The sequence below is a fragment of the Macrobrachium nipponense genome, chromosome 27, assembly GCF_015104395.2.
Source record: "Macrobrachium nipponense isolate FS-2020 chromosome 27, ASM1510439v2, whole genome shotgun sequence".
NCBI classification, from domain to species: Eukaryota; Metazoa; Arthropoda; class Malacostraca; order Decapoda; family Palaemonidae; genus Macrobrachium; species Macrobrachium nipponense.
Genome location: NC_087216.1, coordinates 37,890,068 through 37,906,429, shown reverse-complemented (window position 1 = coordinate 37,906,429; position 16,362 = coordinate 37,890,068).

Genomic DNA, 16,362 nt, shown 5'->3' with positions numbered 1-16,362 from the left:
AGTACCGAACCATTGGGGATTAACGTACAAACAAACAAAACTGTTAGCATAAACAAGCAAAACCAATAGGAAACGGAGGGCAAATAGCCAACCGCCTGTTACAGTCGCAGGATGGCCGGAACTATACGTCACACTCTTAAACCTGGTAGTTTCATTACCCATAACTTTATACCACAGGGTACACCTCTATCTCGTCTTTTTATATTTCATCAGTTTTTTTTATATTTATCATCAGTTATATATATATATATATATATAATATATATATATATATATTATATATATATGATTAAATATAACACGCCTGCAAACCTTTACAACATCTGCAACTGCAAACTACATCGAAACACCCACGTCACGAGAACAGTTCACAATTTCAACGTGGTAAAATACTATCAAAACCGCCAATACAACCGTTGTCAAACATGGAAACCACGAACAAACATCACTAATCACTAAATCACAAGAGCGCGTGTACACACTACAGTCGTTGAACGCGGATCGAAATTGTATGGAGTCACAGACAGTAACCAGATCAATCTCCCCCTGTGAGAAGGTTGCCCCGCCATAAGCACATCATCGAGTAGTCGAAGCAAAAGATGGAACGAGGCAATTTGCTCTTTCTGGAACCAAAGTCGGTTTTGGGGATTAGAAGGAAAAAATTTCTAATAAAATACAAACATTTTCTGAAATTTTAAAGAGGTCGGTATATATATGCACAAAAATTTATTGTAGAGTACAGATTGCTGAAAGTGTTCTACCTAATAACAAGACGCTGTGAAATAGTACCATAATAATGTAGCGTCCAATTGTCTTGAAAAATTTCGGATCCTGCAACTGAAATTTTACTTGTATGACACAAAATACGAACATAGTCCTTATCAGAAATATTCATGAATGGACTAACGTTGCCCAGTAACCAGTAATTCATCGAACTAAGCAACTTTATTTGAACCAATTTCAACATTCTCATTATCTTAGCTCACGAGTTTCATTTTCGTTTTTCTGTGGCAAATTCGACTTCGAAGTTTTCTTTTTTTCTTATGCAGAGACCTACATGAATATTCGCACGTGCCAAACTCGGCTATACGACACATCAAACGTGAATGTTAATGGCCTTTCGCTTCCATAAATCCAGTGATGGCCTCCGGAGGAGGTTACCGCCTTGAGTGCACCTCATGCGGTGCATTGCAGGTATTACTCGAGGTTCTTTGCAGCGTGCCCTCGGCCTCTAGCTGCAACCCTTTCGTTAATGTACCTCCTTTCATATTCTCTTTCTTCCATCCTACTTTCCACCCCCTCTGAACAACTGATTCATAGTGCAACTGCGAGGTTTTCCTTCTTTACATGCACCTTTCAAACCTTTTCAGTCAATTTTCGTTTCAGCACAGAAATGACCTCATAGATCCAAGTGCTTGGCCTTTCGCCTTGATTCCATATTCAATTCATAGTAGTGACAGATTGGCCTCACAACAAAGTCAAGTTCAGTCAGATGATGACAAACGCACAGGAAAGTTCGTCATTATAAAAATGGATCGCCTGATCAAACCGGTCAACTCCAAAGTTTGCACTCCGAGACACACCTCCCCAAGCATTGCCCTGTCTTCCCTTACAAGGAATACTATGGTGTACCCCAATAATATCATATATATAGATATATATATTTATATATTAATAAATATTATATAATATATATATATTATTGATACAAATTCCACATACATATATCCATATAACCTTTATATATATATATATATATATTATATATATATATATATATGTGTGTGTGTGGTGTGTGTGAAGAAAAGACCCATAAAATATTATTTGAACGTTGTAACCTTATATTTCGGGTACATGCTTCTGTGCTCCTGTTTTTACCAGTGAACATGGGCAGACCCCGAAATATATGGTTGCAACGTTCAAATAGTGTTACATATATATATATATATATATATAATATATATATATATTATAGACACATACTTATAATGACAGTCTTGGGGTAATGAGGTCCAAGTTTACAGTATTTTTCAGCCAGTATTTCTCCCCTTTGGTAGCTATATAAGTATGCAGAATGAAGCAACCTTGTTCCGAGCTTCCTGAAGGTAAATAACGTCCCTAGAATTGGCACGTGTAATTTCGATTTTCCTTGATATTGCAGCTATCTTTGACGGCAAGGTGACACTTGTCTCCAAATGAGCTACGTTCATTAATTTTCATTGAATACCGACGTCATCAAGAGCAAAAAGTAGGATGCTGACAGCAAGTGCTGACGTCATCAAGAGCAACATAAGAATGTTGACAGTAAGTACTGACGTCATCAAGAGCAACAAGTAGGATGCTGAAAGCAAGTGCTGACGTCATCAAGAGCAAAAGAAGGATGCTGACAGCAAGTGCTGACGTCATCAAGAGCAAAAGTAGGATGCTGACAGCAAGTACTGACGTCATCAAGAGCAAAGGTAGGATGCTGACAGCAATTGCTGACGTCAGCCAGGACAAAAGTAGGATGCTGACATCATCAAGAGCAAAAGCAGGATGCTGACACCATCAAGAGTGAAAGAAGGCTGCTGACGTCCTCAAGAGCAAAAGTAGGATGCTGACAGCAAATGCTGACGTCATCAAGAGCAAAAGTAGGATGCTGACGTCATCATGAGCAAAAGTAGGATGTTGACGTCATCATGAGCAAAAGTAGGATGCTGACGTCATCATGAGCAAAAGTGGGATGTTGACAGCAAGTGCTGACGTCATCATGAGCAAAAGTAGGATGCTGACAGCAAGTACTGACGTCATCAAGAGCAAAAGTAGGATGCTGACATCAAGTACTGACGTCATCATGAGCAAAAGTAGGATGCTGACATCAAGTACTGACGTCATCAAGAGCAACAGTAGGATGTTGACAGCAAGTGCTGACGTTATCATGAGCAAAAGTGGGATGCTGACAGCAAGTGCTAACGTCATCATGAGCAAAAGTAGGATGCTGACAGCAAGTAATGACGTCATCAAGAGCAAAAGTAGGATGCTGACAGCAAGTAATGACGTCATCAAGAGCAAAAGTAGGATGCTGACACCAAGTACTGACGTCATCAAGAGCAAAAGTAGGATGCTGACGTCATCATGAGCAAAAGTGGGATGCTGACAGCTAGTGCTGACGTCATCATGAGCAAAAGTAGGATGCTGACAGCAAGTACTGACGTCATCAAGAGCAAAAGTAGGATGCTGACATCAAGAAGAGCAAAAGTAGGATGCTGACGTCATCAAGAGCAAAAGTAGGATGCTGACAGCAAGTACTGACGTCATCAAGAGCAACAGTAGGATGTAGATAGCAGGTATTGATGTCACCAGGAGCAATGTTAAGATGTTGATGACAAATACTGACATGATCATGGGAACCATAGGATGTTGCTAACAAGCACTCACTTGATCAAGAGCAACAAATGGGTGTTGATAGCAAGCGCTACCATCATCAAGGACGGTATAACGTTGATAGCCGTACTGAAGCCATCCAGAGCAACAGAAGGATGTTGATAGCAAGTGACGACGATGTCCTTTATGCTCCGTGACAGCACACCTAACGGAAGAACTGGTCTTGCGTTCCGAAGCCATGGGTTCCGTTCACCATGATTGACACAAATACCTTGTACATAAGGCGAGGCAAAGAGTTCGTATTCAAAGAGCTCTCCCTTCTACTTTTTTCTATCTGATGTTAGTGGTCATTAATTTCTGTACACATCTTGCGTGTGCGGTACTAAATGAAAGCATCGTCTCTGTAAATTATATCATATATTGGCCTGGCCGGTTTAGGCGTTACTGCATATTATTATATTATATTGGCCCGGTCGCTTTAGGCGTCACCGAAGTCCTGATTTCTCCTCTGTGCTTTGGTTCGAATCCACGAAAGGACGAAATTATTATCAACTATAAACAAAAATCCCCTTCGATTCACATATTTGAAAATATATTAATGACATTTGCAGCATAATGTATGCATATGAATCAAGGTATGTGATAAAAATTCATGTGTGTATATATAATATATATTTCTACATTAATCCTCCAAATTCCTGTGACAAATGGCCACGTTCGAAACAGTTTCTCTTAAAAGTCAGTGAGTTTCCCGAAGGTCTTTGCCTTCGATGAATTTCACGGGTTTAGTTTTATCAATTGTCTGTGACATTTTAAATTATGGCCATTTAGCGAAAGAATTCGTCGTAGGCAGGAAATGTTACACGCTCTCAGCGTTGATAATATTAATGACAAGATACTGGTTCAAAATGTTAAAAAATACGCGTATGATATAAATACGCATTCCCTTGAAATAATAAAAATTTTATTTTTACTATAATAGAAGACAACAAAACACCCGATCGCCTTGATTATCACAAGAGAATAAGACTCTTGCACAAAAAGCGAGACATTCCCACAAACCATTTCATATGCTTTATTACCCTTCTAGTTTATCAGCCTTGTAAAACCAACAGCAAAGCCAGTCCTGGCTGGTTAAGGCCATTAGGTGACCAGCTCTCCGGCATTCGTATAGTGCTTTATGAAGTTTAATTTATAATTACGAAATTATGTACATTTGGAAAACTAAAACACATCTGCGCTTGTGTGTGTGTGTTCCTGACATAAATTATGAAAGTTGGTCATTTACTACATTTGTCTTTACATCCAACCACGCTGGGTTCATTTTTCTAGCATTTGTCTGTACGTTCTCATTATACGTATAGATGCATTTTATAATATATATATATATATATATATATATATATATATATATATATTAATCGAATTTACTCTCTGCTTCGTTACTTTCGCCCCGTAAGATCATAGCAATTTCCCTCGTTCCATGAAACCATGAAATGAATATAATATATAATTCATATTTCATATCACTGCTTCCATCCCTACCATTAAATCATGAAGTCATTCATTTATTCCGTTGTTTCGTTTTCACTGCCGCCACCCTTTTTGTCATTTTGTAACCTCAGGCCAAATACGGACATAATATAACCTTTAACTTAGACCAGAGCGTAAGACATACTTGTGAAGCATTCATTTAATGAGTCGAATTAATATTCACAAATAAAAAATGAACTCTCCTATTTCTAGACATGACGCTTCGTCAATAAACCTTGAATAACAGTCATTTTTGCAAGAGCTCCCTCCTCCTTTCTTTCGCTTTCTCATTCGAACCATTGATTCGAATCAGGTCCGCAACGTGTGCGATTCCGAAGGGTAAGAGCCCACGCCACTGGCTCTAAGGTTGTTTTCTCCTCCTTCCCTCCCTCCCAGGCGACGCTAACGAGGATCCCAATGGGGAAAGAAGTACAGGCTCTGATTTATCCCCGACTTATTAATAATAATAATAATAATAATAATAATAATAATTGAGTTCATGAAAAGTCCTGAAATACAGCTACTTCAATGTTAAAATCGACAGAAGGAATACTTTTTTTTTTTTCTTATCTTTATTAGAAAAAATATGCAATATTTTAGTTTTAACAGTATTACACGCAGAATTTTATCAAAGGTGACAAATTGACCAAAATATTTGTTAAAAGTTAGTAAATTTAAGCCACCTTTGAAAAAATTCTGCATGTAATACTATTAAAACGGTTAAATATTGTAAATTTAAGTCACCTTTGAAAAAATTCTGCATGTAATACTATTAAAACGGTTAAATATTGTATATTTTCTCTAATAAGAGAGAGAGAGAGAGAGTTCCCTCGATTTTAACGTTGGAGATGCTATATTTCAAGACTTTTCGTGAAGATGAGACCCATTCATAAAGAACAAACCCACAGGGCCCACTGACTTGAAATTTAAGCTTCCAAAGATATGGTGTTCGCTAGGAAGAAGTGAGACGAGGTAAAAGGACATAGAGAAAGAATAGACCACACTTATTAAAAAATAAAAATTAACTAATGAAATAACAAATAGGTACAAATGTATTGAAAGCAAGAATAGTATTAGGGGACTAATATATTGCACCTTCGCTTCTGAAATTCCAATTGCACGATTGCCTCTGGGAGGCTGTTACACAGGGATAAAACTTTTGTTGTACTTTAGTCTAACAACGCTCCTAGACTGTTGATCCTTACATTAGTTAATAATTTATACAGCTTTGGTTAGCGATTTTGCGGTATCTAAAGAAATCACTGTCTACTTGTTTGTTGTTGAATACGGTTTTTATTGTAAGTTAATGCCTGTGCGGGCCGAATTCCGACCGGGCTCATGTTACATTCATTTACGAGCCTTTCGTTTCATATATCACTATTTCAAAAATAAGTGCTCACTAATTTCATATGAAGGATGTTTTTTTTTCCCTCAACACTATGGGAGTTCAGTCATGATTAATAAAAGATGAAGCCTTTTATCTAAATTATTGCCGTTATTATAGTCATCCCAATAGCCAGCTTACTACTATTACTAGTGTAATAGTAACTATTGTTATTACTACTACATTGAATGTAAGCACTTATTGCTTTATATTATTATTACTATTATAATTATTCAACATTTTCCCAATATTAAGTAAGGAATCATTCATCATCAACACACTCAGTTGTTGATGTTTTTTTCTAGCAGCTCTTCCTGCTACCTCGCAATCAAGCTGTAGCTGAAACAACACAATGTATTATCATCATTATTATTACCCTTCATTCTAGCAGCAGTAGTAGTAGCAAATACGGTTAGAATGATAGCGGAGTCATTCTGACGTCACCAAAACCCAGGTCTGTTTTCGCTCTGAGCATCGACCTTAAGTAAATACCGGAGGGCCACGTGAAGGCAAACCCGGCGACGCCGAATGGCGTGATCAGCACAGTATATACCAAGGAACCTGCTGACTCCCGGTGAGTCAGCAATGGCCTCCTCACCTGACTCACCACACAAGATGAATAACGCTCTTGGTATGAGTAAGGCATGAGTAGTTTTCAAGGTACAGGTAGGTATGCGTTCTATGTAATCTCATAATTACTTATAAATTATATATATATATATATAAATATAAAAAACATGTAAGTACATGATTAAAATTTCACCCTTGTACAAAACATTTAATGAGACAACGGAGGTAATTAAAAGCATACACACACTATATAGATATTTGCGTTATGCATGCATGTACTATACGTAAACACTGTCAACGAATGCAGCTTCAGCGGCACCTGAAGGGACGCTGCTATGACTACAGGGCCGCACCGACGTGATTTTGCATATTCAACTCTCCGAATTTTGCTAATGTTGATCAACTCACCGATTTAAAAAGGCAGCCTTTTCCCCCCAAGTTATGATAAGTTATGAGGAGTCATGACCTGCAGAGTTTATCTAAGAGATCTCAATCACTATATCCGATCCCATTTGTGTATTGATTCATGTACTTATTGAATTTGCGTTGGACGATTCATTCTAGATACAATGGGGTGAACGTGAATATTGTCTGTCACTTTTATCGTGTCATCAAAACCGCTGCTGCAAGACAGAAGGGACTTCAGTGAGACCTGGTACAAAGGTAAAGAAAGCATCATACGTAGGTGTGCAATTAAAGGAAATCTGTTCTTTGTCACTAAAACTACAACTTTGAAGGCATTTCACTGGACCTTGCTACAAGCTGATTTCTCTGAATTTATTATTCCTTCATCCACCTACATGTAACCGTTATTCATTCATTTATGTAACTGGGGACTTATCCAGCTAGAATCAAACTTAGCGGTGCCAACGCGCCCGAAACAACTTCAAAGTTTAGATTTTACTAAGGTGGATTTACTCGTTGGTCCAGCTGGCGTCACAACATAGTTGGACATCGTCGGGATTTTTTAAAAGAGCAAACGCCAATGCTGTGGGTAAGCGATACACCTGCCTCTTAAAGGAAGGAAGGTTGTAGGTCTTGGAAAAAGAAGAACTGAAAGAAACCCAAAAGCTCGATTCGTGCAGTGGAAGGAAAGACATTATGGATGCTTTTGTATTTATGTTAATGAATTGATTAAATTGAAAATAGATTTTAGGCCAAAGGCCAATAGCTGGGACTTTATGGTCATTCAGCGCTGAAACGGTAATTGACAGTAAAAAGGTTTGAAAGGTGTAACAGGAGGAAAACTTCGCAACTGCACTATGAATCAATTGTTAGGAAAGGGTGGAAAGTAAGATGGAAGACAGAGAATATGGAAAGAGATACAGTAACAGTAATGAAAAAGGTTGCACCTTGGGGCTGAGGGGACGCTGCAAGGAACCTAAAGTACATACAATGTACCGCATGAGGAACACTGACGGCACTATCCCCTACTGAGTTTTTGTTCATGCAAAAGCCGTTGGGAGAGCAATTCAGTGTCCTTAACTGGCACGTCTATAAAGTATTTTGCAAAAGACAAACGGGAAAACTGAAAATGGAACTGGGGTCATTCCAAAAGAAAGCGATGGCTGGTTACAGGCGTCTCTTGCGAAAACGAAGGAGGAACGAACACCTGAGTGTGGTCAGACATCTTTGGTTTGGTGTCCTGAGAGGTTTCAGCGGGAATGAAGTTCAAGTATTGAATACTTAAGTACAGATGGGCGAAGACTCTGCAATCCTTGGTGATTAAATCAGGTCATACCGACTTTCGCAATAGCAGGAGTGAATATGCGTAGTATTTATTTCACATTCATTTTCTTATTTAATTCAGTCTTGTTCAGTATATTCACTTGTTTATTCAATTGCTGACTGATTTATTGTTAAGTGTAAAGGCCAATGGAACAGGAAACTTAATGCCTTTTCTAGCCCAGGCCCGAAGGAAGCAAGGAAAAGGGAGTAAGTGATAGACTTTTCCACCTCTCAAAAGAGATGTGATGAGTCAGGGAAATAAATCCAAAGAATTCCAAAGCAGACTGAGAGAAAATCACTGAGCCATCGATTCAAAGATCACCGACTTCTAAACAATAAATATGAGAGAACGTAGACAGACGGACGCTACAAGGCTGGCTGAAAGAGGAAGGACAACGGTACAACTCTGGCTTATTATATACGCGTCACCTACTCCGAAGAGGTATAACATGGTGGAAGCTCCTTGGGACGCCGTTTTTAGTACTAGACCCTCGGAGATCAAAGCATTAGATAAACCCATTTGAATATTGTGAGGTCGACAAATTACTATATTAATAAAGGATATCCTCGTGCGGCCGTCTACTTCACATTTACTGTACGATGTTTAGTACTAGCAACTCCAAGTAGACGACGCGTAGATAAAAAGACAAAGTAGCACCGAGGACAACGAGGTCGTTGTGTCATTTTTAGGATTACTCCTGAAGAGCGGCAACTGAAATGAAACCGAACTTGGAAATTCGGTCAAAGTCCACCGTAACATTGAGTCATACCTCAGATGGCGGAATGATCAGATTACAGAATAAATAAGACGGTTATCATCGCTAGTCAGCACTTGGGTGAGCAGAGGAGAGTTTAAGTATTATGATTAAACATATACTAGTAAGAGCGGGTGAAGTGATCCGAGATCAGGCCTTGGAATTGGACTAGTGATATGTCAGTGTTGTAACTGTTGTTAAAATGTATATTTTATTTTTGTCTGCTAATTTATCATCAGTGGGTGTAAATTCTACATTACATGGTTTTTATGATCCTACCCATTCAGATGAAACAGACTGAAGCCCTTGAAGCTCTTTTTAGTAAACAAATTTAAAGCAGCTTACTGCGATTATCAAGATATTACTAAAATGGGATATTGTCCTGATCTTCAAGGTCATCTTCTAGATCATGGACCGAGTTCGAATCGGGAACGCTTGATTTTGAATATAAGCACGTATGCTTACGGTAGAATATGAATTCCTATTCATTGCCAAGTGTGTGTGTGTGTGTGTGTGTTTATTTATTTTTTTTTTGGGGGGGGATGATAAATGGAAGGGCAACTATTAATAAGCATTTGTATAAGGACTGTTCAGGGACTGCAAGATTTTACAGTGACTTCATAGCTACATCCGGCTTGGTTTGGCGCAGGTGTTGCCAATCAGCATGCCAGGTCTGCTCTGAATTTTTGCTAGGCTTTTCATAGTTTTCTGTTGATCATAAAATCTACTTGTACTTCTGATAAAGTATGTACCTGCTATACTAGCTGCGGCAAATGTCTGCGGACTTTCAGCATGACTGGCCACTGGGGCAAAGGGGTAGAAATCTCAGCGAAACAGTTATTCCCAGGGACGAAACCAAATGTGATCAATAGCAAATACCTACATTGCTGCATGTTAGTCTGAAATGAATGTTGGTTCTTACATTTCGAAGAGATCGGACCAGGCACTAATCAAAATTTCAGTTCTACCGTAGCCCCCGCAAAAAGTTTAATATATATATATATATATATATATATAAAACACGATAAGCCTTCACCCCATTCTTACCGGTAGTGAAACGTGATTCCTGCAACGTGTTGGCCGTTGTTCAAGACCCTCCCGTGTCATATTAACTATTTATTTCTTAGCTGCGCTGTTACTGTACATAGAACTTTTTAATTTCCCGTAAAAGAAAACTATTGTGCCTGCTTTGTCCGTCCGCCCTCATATCTCAAAAACTACTGAGGCTAGAGGGCTGCAAAGTGCTATGTTGATCATCCACTTTCCAATCATCAAGCATATCAAATTGCAGCCCTCTGGCCTCAGTACTTTTTATTTTATTTAACGTTAAAGTAAAGCCATAATCCCGCTACGGACAACAACACAGGCTACCACCGGACCGTAGCAGTTTCATACAGCATTATACGCTGTACAGAAGAAAACTCGACTACACCGAAGAAACTTCGGAGCATTTTTTACTTGTTAATTATCACCATCACTACCTTTAATTTTTACTTGTTAATTATCACCACCACTAACTGAAGAAGTAGGCGGTTAACTTGCCCAGCAAGCTTTCATAAAACAGAACACACTTTTACGAAAAGTGAGACAAAAATAGGACAACAATTTTTCTTAATCTATTTATAAAAATTCTTTATAATTTTCCCATTTTTTAATCTCATTTACGTAAATGTATATATTCTGTTTCATGAGACATTGCTGGGTAAGTTAATCGCCTACTTTAGTTCCATCGAGGAAACAGATATCATTTGGTTTATTGAAAATGATAACAGCTAAAAATCAAATGCACTATAATTGAAGTTTAATTATCGTTATTATTATCATTAGTAAAGATGACGACGCATGTAGAAAAATATACAAAATCTGCTGTGTTCTAATAAAATACACATACATATATATAAATATATATAATATATATATATATATATATATATATATATATATATATTATATATATATATATATATATACACACACACAATTCATTCAGGTGACGGCGTTTCGCAATGTCACATTGCATTATCAAGGCTGAAATTGACAAAACTTAAAAAACTTAAAAACGTAAAATTTTAAAAATATCACTACAAAAAAAGGGGGTTACTAAATATAACTAGACTATCAATTATTATTCGATAAATAGTTGCGTTCAGGTGCTCCGAGAGTTTTGCGATGGACTCAAACGTAGTTAGTCCCTCTTCCTCTTGCGTAGATGGAAGATCTTGAAGTTTTCATAAATAATGCTGATATATATATATATATATATATATATATATATATATATATATATATATATATATATATTAAAACAATGAATCTGTCAACCATTATATTTCATTACTGAAAATAAGTCCTATGCAGTCGTCTTTATCCAGTTTTGATTAACAATAATAGTAATAATAATAATAACAATATTGATACGACTACTACTACTACTACTAATAATAATAATAACAATAATGTGAGTTTAATGTTTTTAAGGCAACAGGAATAGATGAGATGAGGATTGGAATCCTTACCCCATACTTATACACCGCAAAGAGCGATAAGAATTTGCTAATGATTCCTTCACTGACATCCTACAGGAGCAAAAGGTGATCACAATAGGCCTTAAAACTTATCCCCCACTCAAGGGGCCTGTTCTTCTTCCGAGGAAGGAATGTAGAGTTTAGCCAAAAGTCAAGCACTGGGACCTATGAGGTCATTCGACACACTAAAGGAAATTGGGAGGTAAGTAGGTTTGAAAGGTTAACAGGAGAAAAACCTCGCAGTCGCACTATGAAATAATTAAAAGAGGAGTGGGTAGCAAGATGGAAGAAAGATATGAACGGAGGTACAGTAAAAGGAATGAAAAGGGTTGCAGCAACGGGCCGAAGGGACGCTGCAAAGAGCCTTGATTAATGCATACAGCAGAGGTGGCCAAACAGTCGATCGCGGCCACTTGTTTGGTCAATCGCCGTTCCCCCCCAAATCCCATATAAAAAAAAAATAAAAAAATACAAGCATATATATATATATATATATAATATAAATAGACCATATACATATATATATATATAATATATTATATAATATATAAATATATATATATATATATATATATACATATATTATATGAGGCAATTGTACTCACGTTTTATCGTACTATGGTGCTATTTGAAAATTTTTCCCCACGTAATAATATGTGCTCATGTAGTATGGTAGATCGTAAGAGTTTCAGTCTTTAAAGTAGATCTCGAAGTCCAAAAGTCTGGCCACCCCTGGCCTACAGTGTAACCCCATGAGGTGACCTGACGGCACTAACCCTTACGGGGTCTCCCTTCAAGAATTCCACATCATAACCGAGATGCTTCTCACACATGGAGGAAGCTATCATTAATACCTGAAACCATATACCACTTTCCAGGGAAGAAACGTCGCGGTAGTATCGCTTGCAAGGCTGAATGGCCCATGTCTGTCTGTGTTGATGTCGAGGCGTTTTCTGCACAGGAAGTTATCGAAAGTGACAATCGGAGTTTTATTGTGCGGCCACACCCAATTAAACACCATGAATGACTGCTCATAATATTCATAACAGTCCTTGCCACAGTCCCTGCCTTCTGTTAATACAAACATATTTCTAATAATAATAATAATAATAATGATAATAATAATAATAATAATATAATAATGGAGACAAACGCTAGTTAGTATGTGATATATATAAACAAATATATAATATATATATATATATATATTATAATATAATAATGGAGACAACGCTAGTTATGTATATGTGTATGTATGTATATAATATATATATATATATATATAATATATATATATATATATATATATATTTAAAGATAAATATGTACAGACGAATGAATAGAAACTGTTCGAAAACTGGAATCGAACAGTTCCCGAAAGATTTCTGTCAGATTATAATATATATATAATATTATATATATAATATATATATACTTATATATATATATATATAGTATATATATATATATATATATCCACATACATATTTCTGAACTGTGGGTGGGTTTATTTCTCCAAGACTCATGGTCTAACTATGAAGGTCGTTAATTAAATAATAATAATAACAAAATAATTAATGAATAAATAACAATAAAATGATAATGATAAATAACGCAATCGCCAGCACGTATCTCGATTATTTTTTTATTTAATGTTTTGGACTAAAAGGAATTCCGACCATAGAAAGCTTCCTAGCGCATACTTGCAACATGACTTCGACAGGTATTTCGGTTCTGGGTGGCTGTCTTCTCCTTGACTTAAATAAGAACGATGCGAATTTGTTCCGCTTCTCGCTTAATTAAACCTTCCTTGCCCTTCGATACCTCGCGTTATTCGAATATTCGACATTCACTCTCTCTCTCACCTCAAATTTCTTCGTTAACTTTTCATTCTACAAAAATGTCCTCTACTCTCTCTCTGCCTCGAACTAATATATATGTAAAAAAACAAAATTGTGACCACTTTGTTACAAGTGGACGACGAGGGAAGCAACTGGAAGAGAGAGAGAAAAAAAGAAAAAGTGACAACTCTTGACTGTGTGGAGCCGCATAAGGTCATCGTGTTAAAATAAACGTTCGTCTTAAAAAAGAAGAAAAAAAAAAGGTCACATTAAAGTTTCTGCGAACGAATATGCTGCACTGAAAGAAAAGTTCGAACTTGCCGATATTAGCCATCATCATCGCCTCCAACGCCACGTCCGCCACTCATGACTTCCTGTGTTTAACTTCCACGGATCTCCACTCGATCTCCTGCTTCCCTTCTCATACTTCTCGCCCAAACAGGTCTGAGACTTGCAACTCTTGTGGTGTCCACAGGAACCCAGGTACTCTTCCAGGGGTTGTTCGAAGGACGTGCCCAAGCCGTCTAGGCACATCTCCTTTCCATTATATCCTTCGCGGCGTTATTTCTGACTCTAACTGCCACCTGACTCCGATTACTCTTCTGAAAGCTTTATTCTCAGGTTGGTATAATCTTCCAGATATAGTTACGTTGTCATATCCTGATGCACGTCTGTACGTATAATCTTCCTTTCGTATGAAAGACCTTTCTACAGCTTTACCCACTGTTTAACCTGCCTTTTCGAGTCCTTAACTAAACATGAAATAAAGACTGAACTGACTTAAAGTTCAGCGTTATTAACCCAATCCCTATCTAAGGACAGGAGAAACAACAAAAGTGACATGTAATCACTTACAGCTTCCCGCAATTGACTACGAATTCGCTTAATAGACCTCATCCATATTAACGATCAAGCTACTTCGTTCATGAATAATTCCAGTAAGCTGAACATACTTAACAGCAAGGCCAGAGTGACGCAATATCTTCTTCCATAGTATTGTTGTGTTTTTGGTTTTGGGTTTTTTTGTTTGTACGGCGCTTTTACGTTGCATGGAACCAGTGGTTATTCAGTAACGGGACCAACGGCTCTACGTGAATTCCGAATCACGTCGAGAGTGAACTTCTATCACCAGAAACATCTCTCGCTCCTCAATGGAATGGCCGAGAATCGAACCCGCAACCACCGAGGTGGGACGCTAATACCATATCAAACACGCCGCTGAGGCGCTTAGTATTGTTGTGTGGACGCTGTTAAATTCCGTCTCGTAAGCAACAAACGACACGAGATGGGATTCTATAATTCCATACATTGCTATACTGTCTCAACACACAGAATCGATCTATGCGACTCCAGCATTTCCTAAATTCAGCTTGTTCCACTTTGTCAGTTTCATTCGCCAGCGTCATAAAAATAAGCTTAGTAAATCATTTTTTTTTTAAATTTTAACCCACACAATAATAATTTTCACTGGTGTCATGGAAAAGATTAGCAACACATAATCATAGAGAAGCAACACTTGCCAATCACGGAACTTGCATAATGACAGCGGATCTCTTCGATACATAAACGGAATGTATTACAAGGCTGAATCAAGCACAGCCTGATCCCCGAAGGAGTGGGATCACCATAGTAATGACCTGCTTTATAACAACGCAAACAAGAGTAACCGTCTACACAAGCATGCGCATAATATACACAGTTGTATAACTATATATGTGTGTATAACTGATTAACGAAGATATGGAACGTGATGAATGTAGAAATAAAGGCAAATTCCTTTATATATATATATATATATATATATATATATATATATATATATATATATACGTATAGCATAAAAGGCAACCAATTAAAACACTGGTTTGAATAAAACCTTTTGCACTTGAGACGTATCCTGTTTTAACTTTAGAATTTACTTACACACACACTATATATTATATATAATATATATATATATATATATATATATATATAATATATATATATATATGAACACACTCAAAAAGTATGTGTAAAAGCACTTCAAAAATGACTTTAAAGTCGTAACTAGTCAGTACCATATCCTGGTTAGTTTTTTTTTTCTCTCGTGGTGTTTTGCACTGAAAGTTTACGTGCTCCTGTGAGTTTTACGCAAGCATAAAGATATGTGCTTATGCACCGAGGAAAGGTGCATGCTTATTTATCTTCTGGTGTCCTTGATGATTGGTTATTAACCTTCTCTTCGTTGATCCAAGTGATGGAAACGATTTGGGTTCGTTTCCTGAAGGAATTATTTTGCCACTACTGATCTGAGCAAATTTAGCACCTGATTATAAGTTACTAAATAGGGAGGTCGCATCTAGGGTGGATGAGGGCAGTGTTAGCAGTCTAGTTCCAAAACGCTGGCAGAGAACCGAAATGGTAACAGCCTTTAAGATGGGAAAAGCATATGGTATAGACATTACATAACTACATATATATATACATATATAGTAAATATATTATATATATATGGATATATAAAAAAACTTACCTTATTATATGATTATCAAATATATGCCCATATAGATTATATATATAAATTAGTCACTGAGCTTCTCATTCTACGTCTATGTTGTGAAAGCTCGCTTTTTAAGTTCATGACCTGTTTGTCTTTTTTTTTATTTCATTGTTAAATTGTT